The sequence below is a fragment of the Hyla sarda genome, chromosome 3, assembly GCF_029499605.1.
Source record: "Hyla sarda isolate aHylSar1 chromosome 3, aHylSar1.hap1, whole genome shotgun sequence".
In the NCBI taxonomy this organism is placed as follows: Eukaryota; Metazoa; Chordata; class Amphibia; order Anura; family Hylidae; genus Hyla; species Hyla sarda.
The window spans coordinates 377,065,483-377,079,411 of record NC_079191.1 but is presented as its reverse complement, the minus strand read 5'-3'; the positions used below and the strand labels follow the sequence as shown (position 1 = coordinate 377,079,411).

General features: G+C 41.7%; 1 long non-coding RNA gene across 2 annotated transcripts in view; it reads left to right on the top strand.

The window, feature by feature from the left end:
* LOC130362820 (uncharacterized) overlaps nt 1–13,615 on the top strand; it is a 184,934-nt gene extending 171,319 nt beyond the window's left edge. The window contains exon 5 of one of the 2 annotated variants that reach the window (XR_008891585.1): nt 13,491–13,615. This is a non-coding gene — a long non-coding RNA (uncharacterized LOC130362820). The remainder of the gene's footprint in view (nt 1–13,490) is intronic. The other variant, XR_008891586.1, reaches the window with a different exon arrangement.
* Nucleotides 13,616–13,929: the final 314 nt, after the last annotated feature.

Below are 13,929 nucleotides of genomic sequence, written 5' to 3'. Positions count from 1 at the left end.
AACAGTGAGATCGGGCGATAGTTAGATGTCGTGTCAGTTGGTTTGCCTGGTTTGGGAATGGTAGTGATAAGGGCCTCAAGCATATCTGGAGGGAATGAACCGGTATCCATAGCAGTGTTAAGGACAGGGTGCAAATGGGGCAGTAAGGTAGAAAGGAATTTCTTATAATACTCGTTGGGTAAGCCATCAGGGCCAGGAGTTTTGTGAGAAGGCAACGAGCGTACCGCATCAATAAGCTCTTGCGCAGTAATGGGGCTATTAATGATTTTAAGAGAGCTGGGGTCGATTTTAGGTAAATTGAGAGATGTAAGGAATGGGTTGATCAAATCTAACGAGGGTTGTGGGCAGGAAGGGTCGTCTTTAAGGTTATAGAGTTCTGCATAGTAATCACTAAAAGCATTAGCTATGTCTCTGGGCGCCATCAGTGGGGTATGGTGCTTGTGATGTTTGAGTACCGGTATACGTTGCTTATAAAATGCTGGTTTCAACTTATTGGCCAGAAGAGATCCCGGTTTGTTATCCTGAGAGTAGAATTTCAGTTTGGACTTGGTGAGGGCTCTCTCATAGTCATAGAGCAAAATCTTCCGTAGACGCAACCTTTCTAGTCTAAGTTGTGAGTCTGTGGTTTCGCTATAGAGACGTTTTTGCAAGGCCTCCAAAGCAGCGATATTATTAAGAGCCTCAGTCATATTTTGCAATCTGTGCTTTTTCAGGGTAGCACCCAGTTGTATGAACGAGCCTCTAATCACTGCCTTGTGGGCCTGCCAAACAGTTGTAGGGGAAACTTCTGATGTCACATTTAGCTGAAAATATTCCTTCAACGCCTTTTCTAATGATTGAGAGTGTTCGGTGTGGGCAATTAAATGGGAATTTGCTCGCCAGACAAAGTCACTACGTGTATCCTGCTTACTAAGAATAGTGAGACTGACAGCGGCATGGTCAGACCAGGTGGGCACACCAATTTTAGAGACTTGTACCTTATCAATGAGGCTCCTGTCGATGAGTATAATATCTATTCTGGAGTAGGTATGAAATCTGGGTGAGCAGTAGGTGTAGTCTCGCTCCGAAGCGTGCTGTATACGCCAAATATCAAAAAGATCGTTAGTGGCAATAGTGTCAGAGAGATAAAAAGATCTATGGCCTAAGGGAGCTGATAAGTCTAGTGCAGGATTAACTACTGAATTAAAATCACCACATACAATAAGAGCCCCCTGCCTAATAGATTGTACTTTTTTAAAGACTTTTTGCAAGAAACGGTTTTGGTGTACATTTGGTGCATACAAATTCACAACAGTATAATCAACATTATTGATAGAGCAAACAACAATAATAAATCTGCTCTGGGGGTCTACAATCTGTTTTCTTATTGATAATGCCAGTCTGTCGCTAAATGCTATTAACACCCCTCTTTTTTTTTTCTGAAACGAAGAAGTGATTATGGTAGGGAATTTTCTATGTTGCAAAGGGGGCGGATTACTAGTCCCAATGTGTGTTTCCTGTAAGCACACAATATCTGCATTATTTTGAATCACCTCTCGCCACATAAAGTTACGCTTAGGGGGGCTATTAAGCCCATTTACATTTAAAGAGAATACCTCCAAACTCATTTCAGTGTTATAAGTTGCGATTAGAAAGGAAGAAAGAGAAGAAAGAAGAGAAAGGGGAGAAAGAGAGAAAAAAGAAATAAATTAAATAGATAAAATATATATCTATATCTATATATACACAATATATATCTATATATATATCTATATAACTCAATATCAAAAGATAATAGTTGGCAAACAATAATGAAATAATATTTTTTAGTACTAGAAAGAAGGGTAGGTAAGGAAAAACAAATAAAAAAAAATAACAAAATAAAATAGAAGAAACTTAGAGGGTAGGGCAACAAACTTATAGTAAAGTGTCACAGTGTAAAGCACTAAGCCTTCCACAATAATTGGGGTAACGTGAAATAAAAAGTCATAAAAGGAAATGAAACTGAAGTATAACAGTCACGATACATCATTACCCCTCACGGCACCGCTGAAACTGTAGGGAACGAGGATCTCTCAGACAGCAACAAGAGACTCAGTCCGGTCTTGTAGTGTCTCTAGGGGATGCAGCAGGAGAATAACCCGAGGGACTGTTGCTGGATAAGCCCCAGTTCCGGAGTGTCTGCATACCCTCTTCAACCGTGTTAAGAGCGAAGATCTTGTTCTGGCGCAGTATAAGAAGTTTTGTAGGGAATCCCCATCTGTACGGCACACCAAGCCTGCGCAGTTCCGATGTTAGTGGAGCAAAGTCACGTCTTGCCTGTAAAGTAGCTGATGAGAGATCTGCGAACATGAGAACATCCTTGTAAGGCTCAGGTAAAGATTTGTGCTTCCTGGAGAAACGGAGCAGGAGATCCTTAGTGTTGTAAAACGTGAAGCGCGCTAACACATCCCTAGGGACTTCATCAGGTAGAGCTTTAGGTTTGGGTATCCGGTGGGCACGATCTATGCTGTATTCATAAGTTTCCAAGGTGGGCAACAGGTTTTGGGTTAAGTCCTTTAAATATGCTGCTAGCTGAGAGCCAGGTATGGACTCCGGAATGCCACGGAACTTAACATTGTTTCTTCTGTTCCTATCTTCAGCATCCACTAATTTGGCCTGTACTGCCTCCATTTTGTCATCAAGTGCATTGTGGGCATCAACAAGTTCATTATGAGCTTTTGCATAGGAACCCATTTTGTTTTCAACATGTATGATTTTAGTGTCCATTTCCTGAATGGAGCAGCGGATCGGCTGTAGCAGCATGGTAAAATCTTTGTGAATCGACGATCTGAGCAGCAGGAGCATGTCTTTTAGAGTGGACTCTGTTACTGATTTATCAGAGGTCTGGTACTCTGCAAAAGTATCTGTGTCCCCCTCTGCTCCCACCTCTACATCCGTAGACCCACAACCAGTTGCAGTAGGACCATCCACATCAAGCCTGGGCTTCTGTTTAACAGGACTTACTTGCGGGGAATAGGCAGATAGCATCTCTGTGGCTGAAGTCTGGATGCCTCTGGTGAGCTCTGTTCCAAGCTGCAGCTGCGCCGCCGGGGATAGAGGCAGTGTGTCATCCGCCATTAGCGAGTCCCGGGAGTTCAAGCCGCTCTGGGAGGCCGGCGTGCTGTGTTGAGCAGGCAGCTCACAGGATTTGGGGGCCCTGGAGGAAGGTAGGTATTGTCCCCCCTTAGGAACAGGCTGGTTAGGAGAGTGGGATGTACGCTTCTGGATCGCGGCTGCAGTGGTCCGTGCCGTCAGTGAGGGGGAAGACGCGCCCGCGCCATCTTTAACTCGCCTCTTGTCTGGCTTCTCCGGCTGGAAAAAGTGCTGCAGGGACCTCGTATCCCCAGTTTTGTTGGATCGCCGTTTACCCCAGGACGCCATGTGGGTTCCGTGACCCAGTAGGTAGCAATGGGAATCGCTGGTGGGATTTTATAGCTGGTTCTGTGGGTGCCCTGGACGGAGCAGCTCTCTCAGGCGGCCATTCACTTCCGCAGCCAAGCCACGCCCCCAAGTCTGACTTTTTATTGTGGAGGGGATTCATTTATATGTATAAAAACACTGGAGTTATTTTTTCCCCCCGCCTTATTTGTCCCCTAGATGATTTGTATGAGCAATCATTGAATAGGTCATGCAGATCAATGCAGGATATACAGTATGTACTGCCTTGATCCATTATATCTACATTGTATTGGTAGAGCCTGCCATAGTTCTGGCAGCTGCAGAAGCTTTGGGCAGCCATTACAACAAATCATCTCCCCACATGATCGCTTTGCAGGGAGGCGATCCGAGCCACTGCACCACCAAAACGCACATAAAGGCCATTTAAATGCAGTATTACTAATCCATGAAAAAAGTACTTATCCAAACACATTTAGGGCCAGAAGATCAATAAACAATCCAGAAAAAAATGTAATGTGACTCCATATAAAATCAGAGGAATTTAAACGTACAATATACTGTAGATCTATACAATTTGAAGGTAAATACAATGCATGAGTCCTAAATGAAATCTTATATGTATCTCAATGCTGATTCTGAGCATGCAGATGATCACTATCTCTAAGTTATTGATGGTAAGAAACTGAAGTGTCAGTACTTGTGCATCCATGAGATTGACATCTTCTACCTATGTCTACTCTAAACAGGTGCTGCAGGATGTTGTCTTGTTTGGGTTCGGATGATTGCTCCTTCTAAATTTAGACATCTCTATACTTTTCAGCTGTTTTTACTCTATACAGACTCTATACTTTTCAGCTGCTTTTACTGCATTGTTTTCCAAGCAAGCCCATTACCAGTTTATGTCTTTTATGAAGCTTTTCAGCAGCCTATAAAGTAGTCAGTATTGTTCATGTTTTCTACCATTTTACAGTTTCATTCTTTAAAAGCGTCTAAGGATCTTCTGTCTGTAACAGTATCGTAGTGATGTATTGAACAGTATTTTTATTTCACACAACAATAAACATGGATATCTTCATGTTGTTGAAAATCTATATTTAGGTTATGGGGATTGATAATTCTAGGGGCTATTTCATAAACTATAAAGCATTAGAACACATTTATAAACAAACCAAAAAAAGTATCAAATTGTGTTATTGACAATGGTGTAGATTTTAATGGATGTGCTCTGTATTAACAATGCCATGCCCACACCTATCAGATCGCACCCATTACATTTAGGACCTTTGACACTACAAAACATTAGTAGCATACCTGCAAATGTGACATGTATGTAAAAACATTAGAGGTAAGCAAACTTTTCAAAAGAATAGTTTGATCGAGTTCAATTATTTTTTTTTCTTCCATTATTTTTGGCATAGTAGTGGAAGCCACATGATAGATGGAGTCCATTAATAGGTCAGGGCTTAGCATTAGCCTGTAAGTTGGCAAATCTATATTATTACTCCAGTACCTACCACCACCAGGGTTACTGGGAAGAGGTAGGTACAGGCTGGCCTGGAAAATAAGAAAAAAATTATGGTCTGGGACTGTACAGTAGAAGGCTGGTTTTATTAAGCAGGCAATGGCCAAAATAAATGGTCCTTTTCACATTGGTAGTGCTAGGCTGCTGCTGCTTGGTTTTGTATCTGACTGGATATGGAAAATAGGGAGGTCCCCACACATTTTACATGAATAAATAAATAATAAAAAAAAACATGCATTCACCCTGTTTTTCATTATCATCCAGATACAAAAACAAGCAGCAGCAGTCTGGTACTATTTGGGTGAAATATATTACAGTAAGCTGGGAATGCATAAAGTATCCATAACTTTCTGTATGTAAGCAGGTTCAGCTGAAAATAAACACCTAGGGGGAGATTTATCAAGTCGCACAAAAAGTCGAACATGCGTCTAAGCAATTTTTTTGTGACTTTTGGCTCTAAGCAGAAAGCTACAAAAGAGCTTACTAAAGTAAATTTTACATAAATCAAGGACAACATATTTCATATGCAAATATATTTATTCAAGTAGAACATAAGTTTCGTATAACAACTGTTGGGGGCCAGTGGTGTTTACATATACATAGAACGATAGTGTAGATGGGATCACGGATGGCCAGGGGAAGACTAGTCTTTCCCTATATAGTGGCCCTGCCTAGTGGTACTGCAGGTCCCCTGTCCTTGTGACCTGGGCCTACACTGGAACCTCCTAGTGACCCTAGGTTACAAAGGGGACAATCAGTCCTAGTACTGTGTCGCTAAGGAACAGTTGGGCTTGGCCCATATCCCATATGATACATACAGAATTAGACATACATGTGGTAAAATACAGTACAGTATCTAGACCCGAGGGTTGTATCCAAGGGTATATAGAAGTATTCACTTTACAGACCCACAGTTATATGTGTTGGATAACTGCAGGTACAACTATGCATTTGACAGAGATAGCATTAAACCAACGCATTTCGCTAATCCGTGTGGCTACAGATAGTATAGGGATTATAGTTAGCGAATACTGTAAACATAGGGTCATGAGGGACCACACATGGGGTAAAAGTGCATAATCACATGTAAATGAAGCAATGTACAGTGGCTATACTCATATGATGATATATTGAAAGTGACACACTGCTCTGGACAGCTGCGTACAGGTGGCAATCTTAAGTCCGGGTGCTTGATGACACCTGTCTATGTGGTGAGGGGAGTCTCCACTCCGACGTAGAATAAGTAGATAGGATCTTTTGCATGGGTATGCCCGTTTGATAGGGTAAGATGTCAAGGATGATCGTCATACGGGAGCGACAGGGTCTGATGACGGGATCCCACAGATGCGTGATATAGTCCGGTCTGGGGGCCCCCAGAGGGGAGTTTAGGAAGGAGGATGATGTCCAGATTATGTATTCCCGGAGAAATGGGAGGGATCGGATGAAGGAATCGGGATGGGTGAGTATGTCCTGGTCCCTTGGTGTCCGGGTGAAGCGGCTGTCCGTGCGTAAATTTTAATATATCATCATATGAGTATATCCACTGTACATTGCTTCATTTACATGTGATTATGCACTTTTACCCCATGTGTGGTCCCTCATGACCCTATGTTTACAGTATTCGCTAACTATAATCCCTGATGAGCTATCTGTAGCCACACGGATTAGCGAAACGCGTTGGTTTAATGCTATCTCTGTCAAATGCATAGTTGTACCTGCAGTTATCCAACACATATAACTGTTGGTCTGTAAAGTGAATACTTCTATATACCCCTGGATACAACCCTCGGGTCTAGATACTGTACTGTATTTTACCACATGTATGTCTAATTCTGTATGTATCATATGGGATATGGGCCAAGCCCAACTGTTCCTTAGCGATACAGTACTAGGACTGATTGTCCCCTTTGTAACCTAGGGTCACTAGGAGGTTCCAGTGTAGGCCCAGGTCACAAGGACAGGGGACCTGCAGTACCACTAGGCAGGGCCACTATATAGGGAAAGACTAGTCTTCCCCTGGCCATCCGTGATCCCATCTACACTATCTTTCTATGTATATGTAAACACCACTGGCCCCCAACAGTTGTTATACGAAACTTATGTTCTACTTGAATAAATATATTTGCATATGAAATATGTTGTCCTTGATTTATGTGTTTTTGTCCTAACATATTTCCTTTACCCCAGACAAGTAACGTCTACACAAGTTACGTCTATGCGCTTAAAGTAAATTTTAGTTTTCACTTTGCAGTGGTCAAAGATTTATCAAGTGCGAAAGTCACGCAAATTGCCTCCAAAGCACCGCAAATGTTAGCCAGCCTGGACCTGGCTTACAAAACTTTATATTGATAAAATGGTTAATGAGGGCTTGTGGGGGAGTGTTTTTTTTAGAATAAAAGTTTTTTAAACGTGTTGTGTTTTTAAAAAATTTTCTTCACAGGCTTAGTAGTGAAAGCCATGTTATAGATGGAGTTTATTACTATGCCGAGGCTTAGCGTTAGTCCCAAAAACAGCTAGAGCTAACCCCCAATTATTACCCCAGTACCTACCACCACAAAGGTGCTCCTGGGCCTAGGCGGTAACAGGCTGACATTATTTAGGCTCGGGAGGGCCAGTAACAATGGTCCGTCCCCACCCTGGTAACGTCAGGCTGTTGATGTTTGGTTGGTATCTGGCTGAGAATAAAAATGAGAGGAACAACATATGTTTTTTTTATTATTTAATAATTTATGCAAAAAACATGTGGGGTTACCCATATTTTCATTCTCAGCCAGATATCAACCAAGCATCAACAGCCTCACGTTACCAGGGTGGGCGAGGACCATTGTTACTGGCCCTCCCCAGCCTAACTAATGCCAGCGTTTTACCGCCTAGGCCCAGGAGTGCCATTTTTGATGCTCCAGGCCTGTTGGTACTGGCTCTTCCCATTAACCTATGTGGCGGTGGGTACCAGGGTAAAAATTGATGGTTAATGCTAGCTGTTTTTGAGGCTAACGCTAAGCCCCAGTTTAATAATGGACTCTATAAGATGGCTTCCACTACTGTGTAAAGTAAATTAAAAAAAACACAACACATTTAAAAAACATTCCAAAAAGTACTCCTCTATAAGCCCTCATTAGCCATTTTATTAATATTAAACAAAAAAAACACAAGTCACCATAGTAACATAGTTCATAAGGTTGAAAAAAGACCAGAGTCCATCAAGTTCAACCTATATCCCTAATGAGTCCCTACTGAGTTGATCCAGAAGAAGGCAAATCCCCTCATCTTAGAAGTAAAAATCCCAAATATGGCATCAGAATAAATCCCTGGATCAACCTCCTTTCCCTCTAAATCTAGTATCCATAACCAGCGATGTTATTACTCTCCAAAAATGCAACCAGGTCTTTACCGAGCACACCTTGACCCCCTCCTCTGGGAGAAAGTTCCACAGACTAACTGTTCTTACAGTAAATAAACCCTGTATGTGCTGGTGTAGAAACCTTCTTTCCTCTAAATGTAGAGGATGCCCGCTTGTTATAGATACAGTCCTGGGTATAAATAGATCATGGGAGAGATCTCTGTACTGTCCCCTGATATATTTTATATATCCTTTTCCATGTCAATTGTCCCAAGTGTGCTCCCATCTAATACATAATCCCAGCCTGGATTTTTCTTCCCCATGTGCATTACCTTACATTTATCAGTGTTGAATCTCATCTGCCACTTCCCAGCCCAAACCTCCAACCAATCCAGATCCATTTGTTACAGTGCACTGTCCTCTATTGTGTTGAACACTTTACAGAGTGCAAAGTATCATCTGCAAAGATTGCTACTTTATTATTCCAACCCTCTACAAGGTCATTAATGAAGATATTAAATAGAATAGGACCCATGACAGACCCCTGTGATACTCCACTAGTAACAGTCACCCAATCAGAATAAGTACCATTAATAATCACCCTCTGTTTCCTATCACTGAGCCAGTTACTTATGCACTTACACACATTCTCCCCCAGCCCAATCCTTCTCATTTTATGCACCAACCTTTTATGTGGCACTGTATCAAATGCTTTGGAAAAATCAAGATATACAACATCCAGTGATTCCCCCTGGTCCAGTCTGGAGCTCACCTTTTCATAAAAGCTGATCAGGTTAGTTTGACAGGACCGATCCCTCATAAAGCCATGATATTTTTATCAAGATACTCCAAAATAGCCTCTCTTAGAAAACCCTCAAAAATTTACATATAACAGAGGTTAAAACTAACAGGCCTATAATTCCCGGGTTCACCTTTTGACCCCTTTTTAAATACTGGCACCACATTTGCTATGCGACAGTCCCTGTCACTATAGAGTCCTTGAATATTAGAAATAGGGGTCTGTCTATTACATTACTTAATTCCTTTAGAACACGTCGACGAATGCCATCTGGACCTGGTGATTTGTCTATTTTGATTTTTTGTAGGGGGCACTGTACTTTTCCTGGGTTAGACAGGTGACCTGTACTGGGGAGTTTACCTTATTTGACTGTATTTCAGCTGGCATTTCAGTTTCCTCTAGATTACCGGGTTCTTGGCCGGTAATCTAATGTATGTATGCTTTGCACCTGTTTTATCTTATTAACACTATTCACTGTAATAATGATATGTACCTGACTCTGTAACATGCGGATCACTGGTTTCAGTGAGAAGCACCTAACACGTGCACTTTACTTACCTTATGATTGTACTTTATCCACATATGTATTATTGGATTTGATTCTTTTATTCAATTTGTATACACTGTGTAAATTAATTGATCTGCTGTACACTTCCTGTATAAATACTTTGTCAGTATCACTGGTTGTTGAGCTTGAGAAAGGCTGCAAGCGGGCATCTGAAACGTCGCTGTGATGTCAGGTCAATAAACTTTTTTTTACGTTTACCTACACTGGAGTGCTGCAGTACCTTCTTTTGGTATATAGATACAGTGGGGCAAAAAAGTATTTAGTCAGCCACCAATTAAGTTCTCCCACTCAAAAAGATGAGAGAGGCCTGTAATTTTCATCATAGGTATACCTCAACCATGAGAGACATAAGGAGAAAAAAAATCCATAAAATCACATTGTCTGATTTTTAAAGAATTTATTAGCAAATTATGGTGGGAAATAAGTATTTGATCACCTACAAACAAGTAAAATTTCTGGCTCTCACAGACCTGTAACTTCTTTTTTAAGAGTCTTCTCTGTCCTCCACTCGTTACCTATATTAATGGCACCTGTTTGAACTTGTTATCAGTATAAAAAACACCTGTCCAAAACCTCAAACAGTCACACTCCAAAATCCACTATGGCCAAGACCAAAGTGCTGTTGAAGAACACTAGAAATAAAACCAAGCTGGGAAGACTGATTCTGCAATAGGCAGTCAGCTTGATGTGAAGAAATGAACTGTGGGAGCAATTATTAGAAAATGGAAGACCTACAAGACCACTGATAATCTCCCTCGATCTGGGGTTCCACGCAAGATCTCGCCCCTTGGTGTCAAAATGATCACAAGAATGGTGAGCAAAAATCCCAGAACCACACGGGGGACCTAGTGAATGACCTGCAGAGAGCTGGGACCAAAGTAACAAAGTCTACTATCAGTAACACATTACACCGCCAGGGACTCAAATCATGCAGCGCCAGACGTGTCCCCCTGCTTAAGCCAGTACATGTCCGGGCCAGTCTGAAGTTTGCTAGAGAGCATTTGGATGATCCATAAGATTATTGGGAGGATGTCTTATGATCAGATGAAACCAAAGGAGAACTTTTTGGTAAAGACTCAACTCGTTTGGAGGAGAAAGAATGCTGAGTTGCATCCAAAGAACACCATACCAACTGTGAAGCATGGGGGTGGAAATATCATGCTCTGGGGCTATTTTTCTGCTAAGGGACCAGGACGACTGATCCATGTAAAGGAAAGAATGAATGGGGCCATGTATCTTGAGATTTTGAGTGAAAACCTCCTTACATCAGCAAGGGCATTGAAGATTAAATGTGGCTGGGTCTTTCAGCATGACTATGATCCCAAACACACTGCCCTGGCAATGAAGGAGTGGCTTCGTAAGAAGCATTTCAAGGTCCTGGAGTGGCATAGACAGTCTCCAGATCTCAACTCCATAGAAAACCTTTGGAGGGAGCTGAAGGGAAGGAATGATAATGGGATTTTGGAGAGTGAATTTTGCTGAAATGTTTTTTGGGGCATGTCACATTTAGGAAGCCCCTATTGTGCCAGAACAGCAAAAAAAAAAAAAAAAAAAACAAGGAGTCCAGTGAGCCTTAAAGGGGTTCTCCGGTGCTTAAACATCTTATCCCCTATCCAAAGGGGATAAGATGCCTGATCGTGGGAGTCCCGCAGCTGGGGATGCCCGTGATCATGCACGCGGCACCCCGTTTATAATCAGTCCCCAGAGCGTGTTCGCTCCGGGTCTGATTACGGGCGACTACAGGGCTGGCGGCATGTGACGTCACGCCTGCGCCCCCGTGCGACGTCACGCTCCGGGGACTGATTATAAACGGGGTGCCGCGTGCATGATTACGGGCGTCCCCAGCTGCGGGACTCCCGCGATCAGGCATCTTATCCCCTATCCTTTGGATAGGGGATAAGATGTTTAAGCACTGGAGAACCCCTTTAACACCTCACAGGTGTTTGACGACTTTTCGTTAAAGTTGCATATGTAAATGACAAAAAAGTTTTTTTCACTAAAGTGCAGTTTTTCCCCCCAAATTTACCATTTTTACAAAGGATAATGGGAGAAAATACCCCCCCAAAATGTGTAACCTCCATCTCTTCTGAGTATGGAAATACCCCATGTTAGGATGTAAAATGCTCTGCAGGCAAACTACAATGCTCAGAAGAGAAGGAGTCACATTTGGCTTTTGGAAAGCAAATTTAGCTGAAATGGTTTTTGGGGGGCATACATTTTTCATTTTCACGGACCACTGTTCCAAAGATCTGTCAGACACCTGTGGGGTGTAGTTTCCAAAATGGGGTCACACGTGGGGTCCATTGTTCTGGCACTATGGGGGCTTTGTAAACACACGTGGCCTTCAATTCTCTCCAAAAGCCCAATGGCGCTCCTTCTCTTCTGAGCATTGTAGTTTGCCCACAGAGCACTTTACATCCACATATGGGGTATGTTCCTACTCAGAAGAAATGGGGTTATAAATTTTGGGGGGCTTTTTTCCTATTGTCCTTTGTGAAAATGAAAAATTTAGTGTAACACCAGCATTTTAGTGAAAACATTTTTTTTTTTCATTTTCCCATCAAATTTTAACAAAAATTCATCAAGCACCTATAGGGTGTCAAGGCTCACTATACCCCTTTTTACTTTCCATAAGGAGTGTAGTTTACAAAATGGGGTCACACGTGGGTATTTATGTTTTTGCGTTTATGTCAGAACCGCTGTAAAATCAGCCACCCCTGTGCAAATCACCAATTTAGGCATCAAATGTACATAATGCGCTCCCACTCCTGAGCCCTGTTGTGCGTTCGCAGAGCATTTTACGGCCACATAATGGGTATTTTAGTACTCAGGAGAAATTGCGTTACAAATTTTGGGGATCTTCTTTTCCTTTTACCGCCTGTGAAAATAAAAAGTATGAGGCAACACTAGCATGTTAGTCTAAAATTTTTAATTCTTTTACACTAACAGGCTGCTGTAGACCCCAACTTTTCCTTTTCATAAGGGGTAAAAGGAGAAAAAGCCCCCCCAAAATCTGTAATGCAATTTCTTCCGAGTATGTTAATGTGGCCCTAAACTGTTGCCTTGAAATACGACAGGGCTCCGAAGTGAGAGAGCGCCATGCGCATTTGAGGACTGAATTAGGGATTGCATAGGGGTGGACATAGGGGTATTTTACGCCAGTGATTCCCAAACAGGGTGCTTTCAGCTGTTGCTAAACTCACAACATGCCAGGACAGTCAGTGTCTGTCCGGAAGTGCCTGGAGTTGATGTTTTGCAACAGCTGGAGGCTCCGCTTTGGAAACACTGCCGTACAATAAGTTTTTCATTTTTATTGAGGGAGACAATTTATGATTAAAGGACCGAGCTTTATATATCCCACTACGAATGTTGAGTATCCTTTAAATCACACATGTGACTCCACCTGGGTAGTTTATTTACTTACATGTCCGTGCACATTTTTTATGTAGGACAAACGACTTTGAGTCTAAAGACACGTATTAGTAATCACAGATTTAGTATATGTAGACGTAGGTTAGACCTACCGGTTTCTAAACATTTTTCAGATCTTGGACATCTGGAGAAAGAACTCCATTTTATGGCAATTGACCATATCCCGAACCCTTTGTGAGGGGGTGACAGATTGGCATTGCTCAGAAAACATGAATTATGGTGTATTCACAAGCTTAAGTCATTGCGCGCATTTGGTCTCAATGTAGAATTTAATGTGATTAGGATATGTGGTGGAGAGGTGGATGGATACCATCGAAGATCTCTCTTCATTTGTTGGCTCTTCATCTGCATATGATGTGATATACATGAGATTAACATGTTGGTAATTATATTTTCCAATTTTTTTCAGATTTTGATGTTCAACTGTAAGGGCGAGGAGACATCATCTAGTCCGACTTGTTTTGGTGAAAATTAGAAGTCGTGATGTGTTCTTCTTTTTCATTATTTTATTTTTGTGACAGGCTAAAATAAAATATGTCCACAAGATGTGTGGTATTTTTTGCATGTGTGGTTCAGGTTGCAGAGGTTAACAGGTGGATGGTTTGATAGTATTTTAGTTACTTTCTTTCAATATTTATTTATTTGTAATTTTTCATTTTATTGTAATTTTATTATTTTTTTTCATTTTATTTTACTTTATTTCAATTTTTTTGTTTTCTTGGAATATATAATGCCTATGGGCGTAAAGAGGGGTTAGCGCTACTGGAAAGTTGGCGCATTTGGTAAGCCGCTACGGTGAGGTGACTAAGGTCTTGACTTGATGGTCTCAGACACAGTGGTCCCCCCTC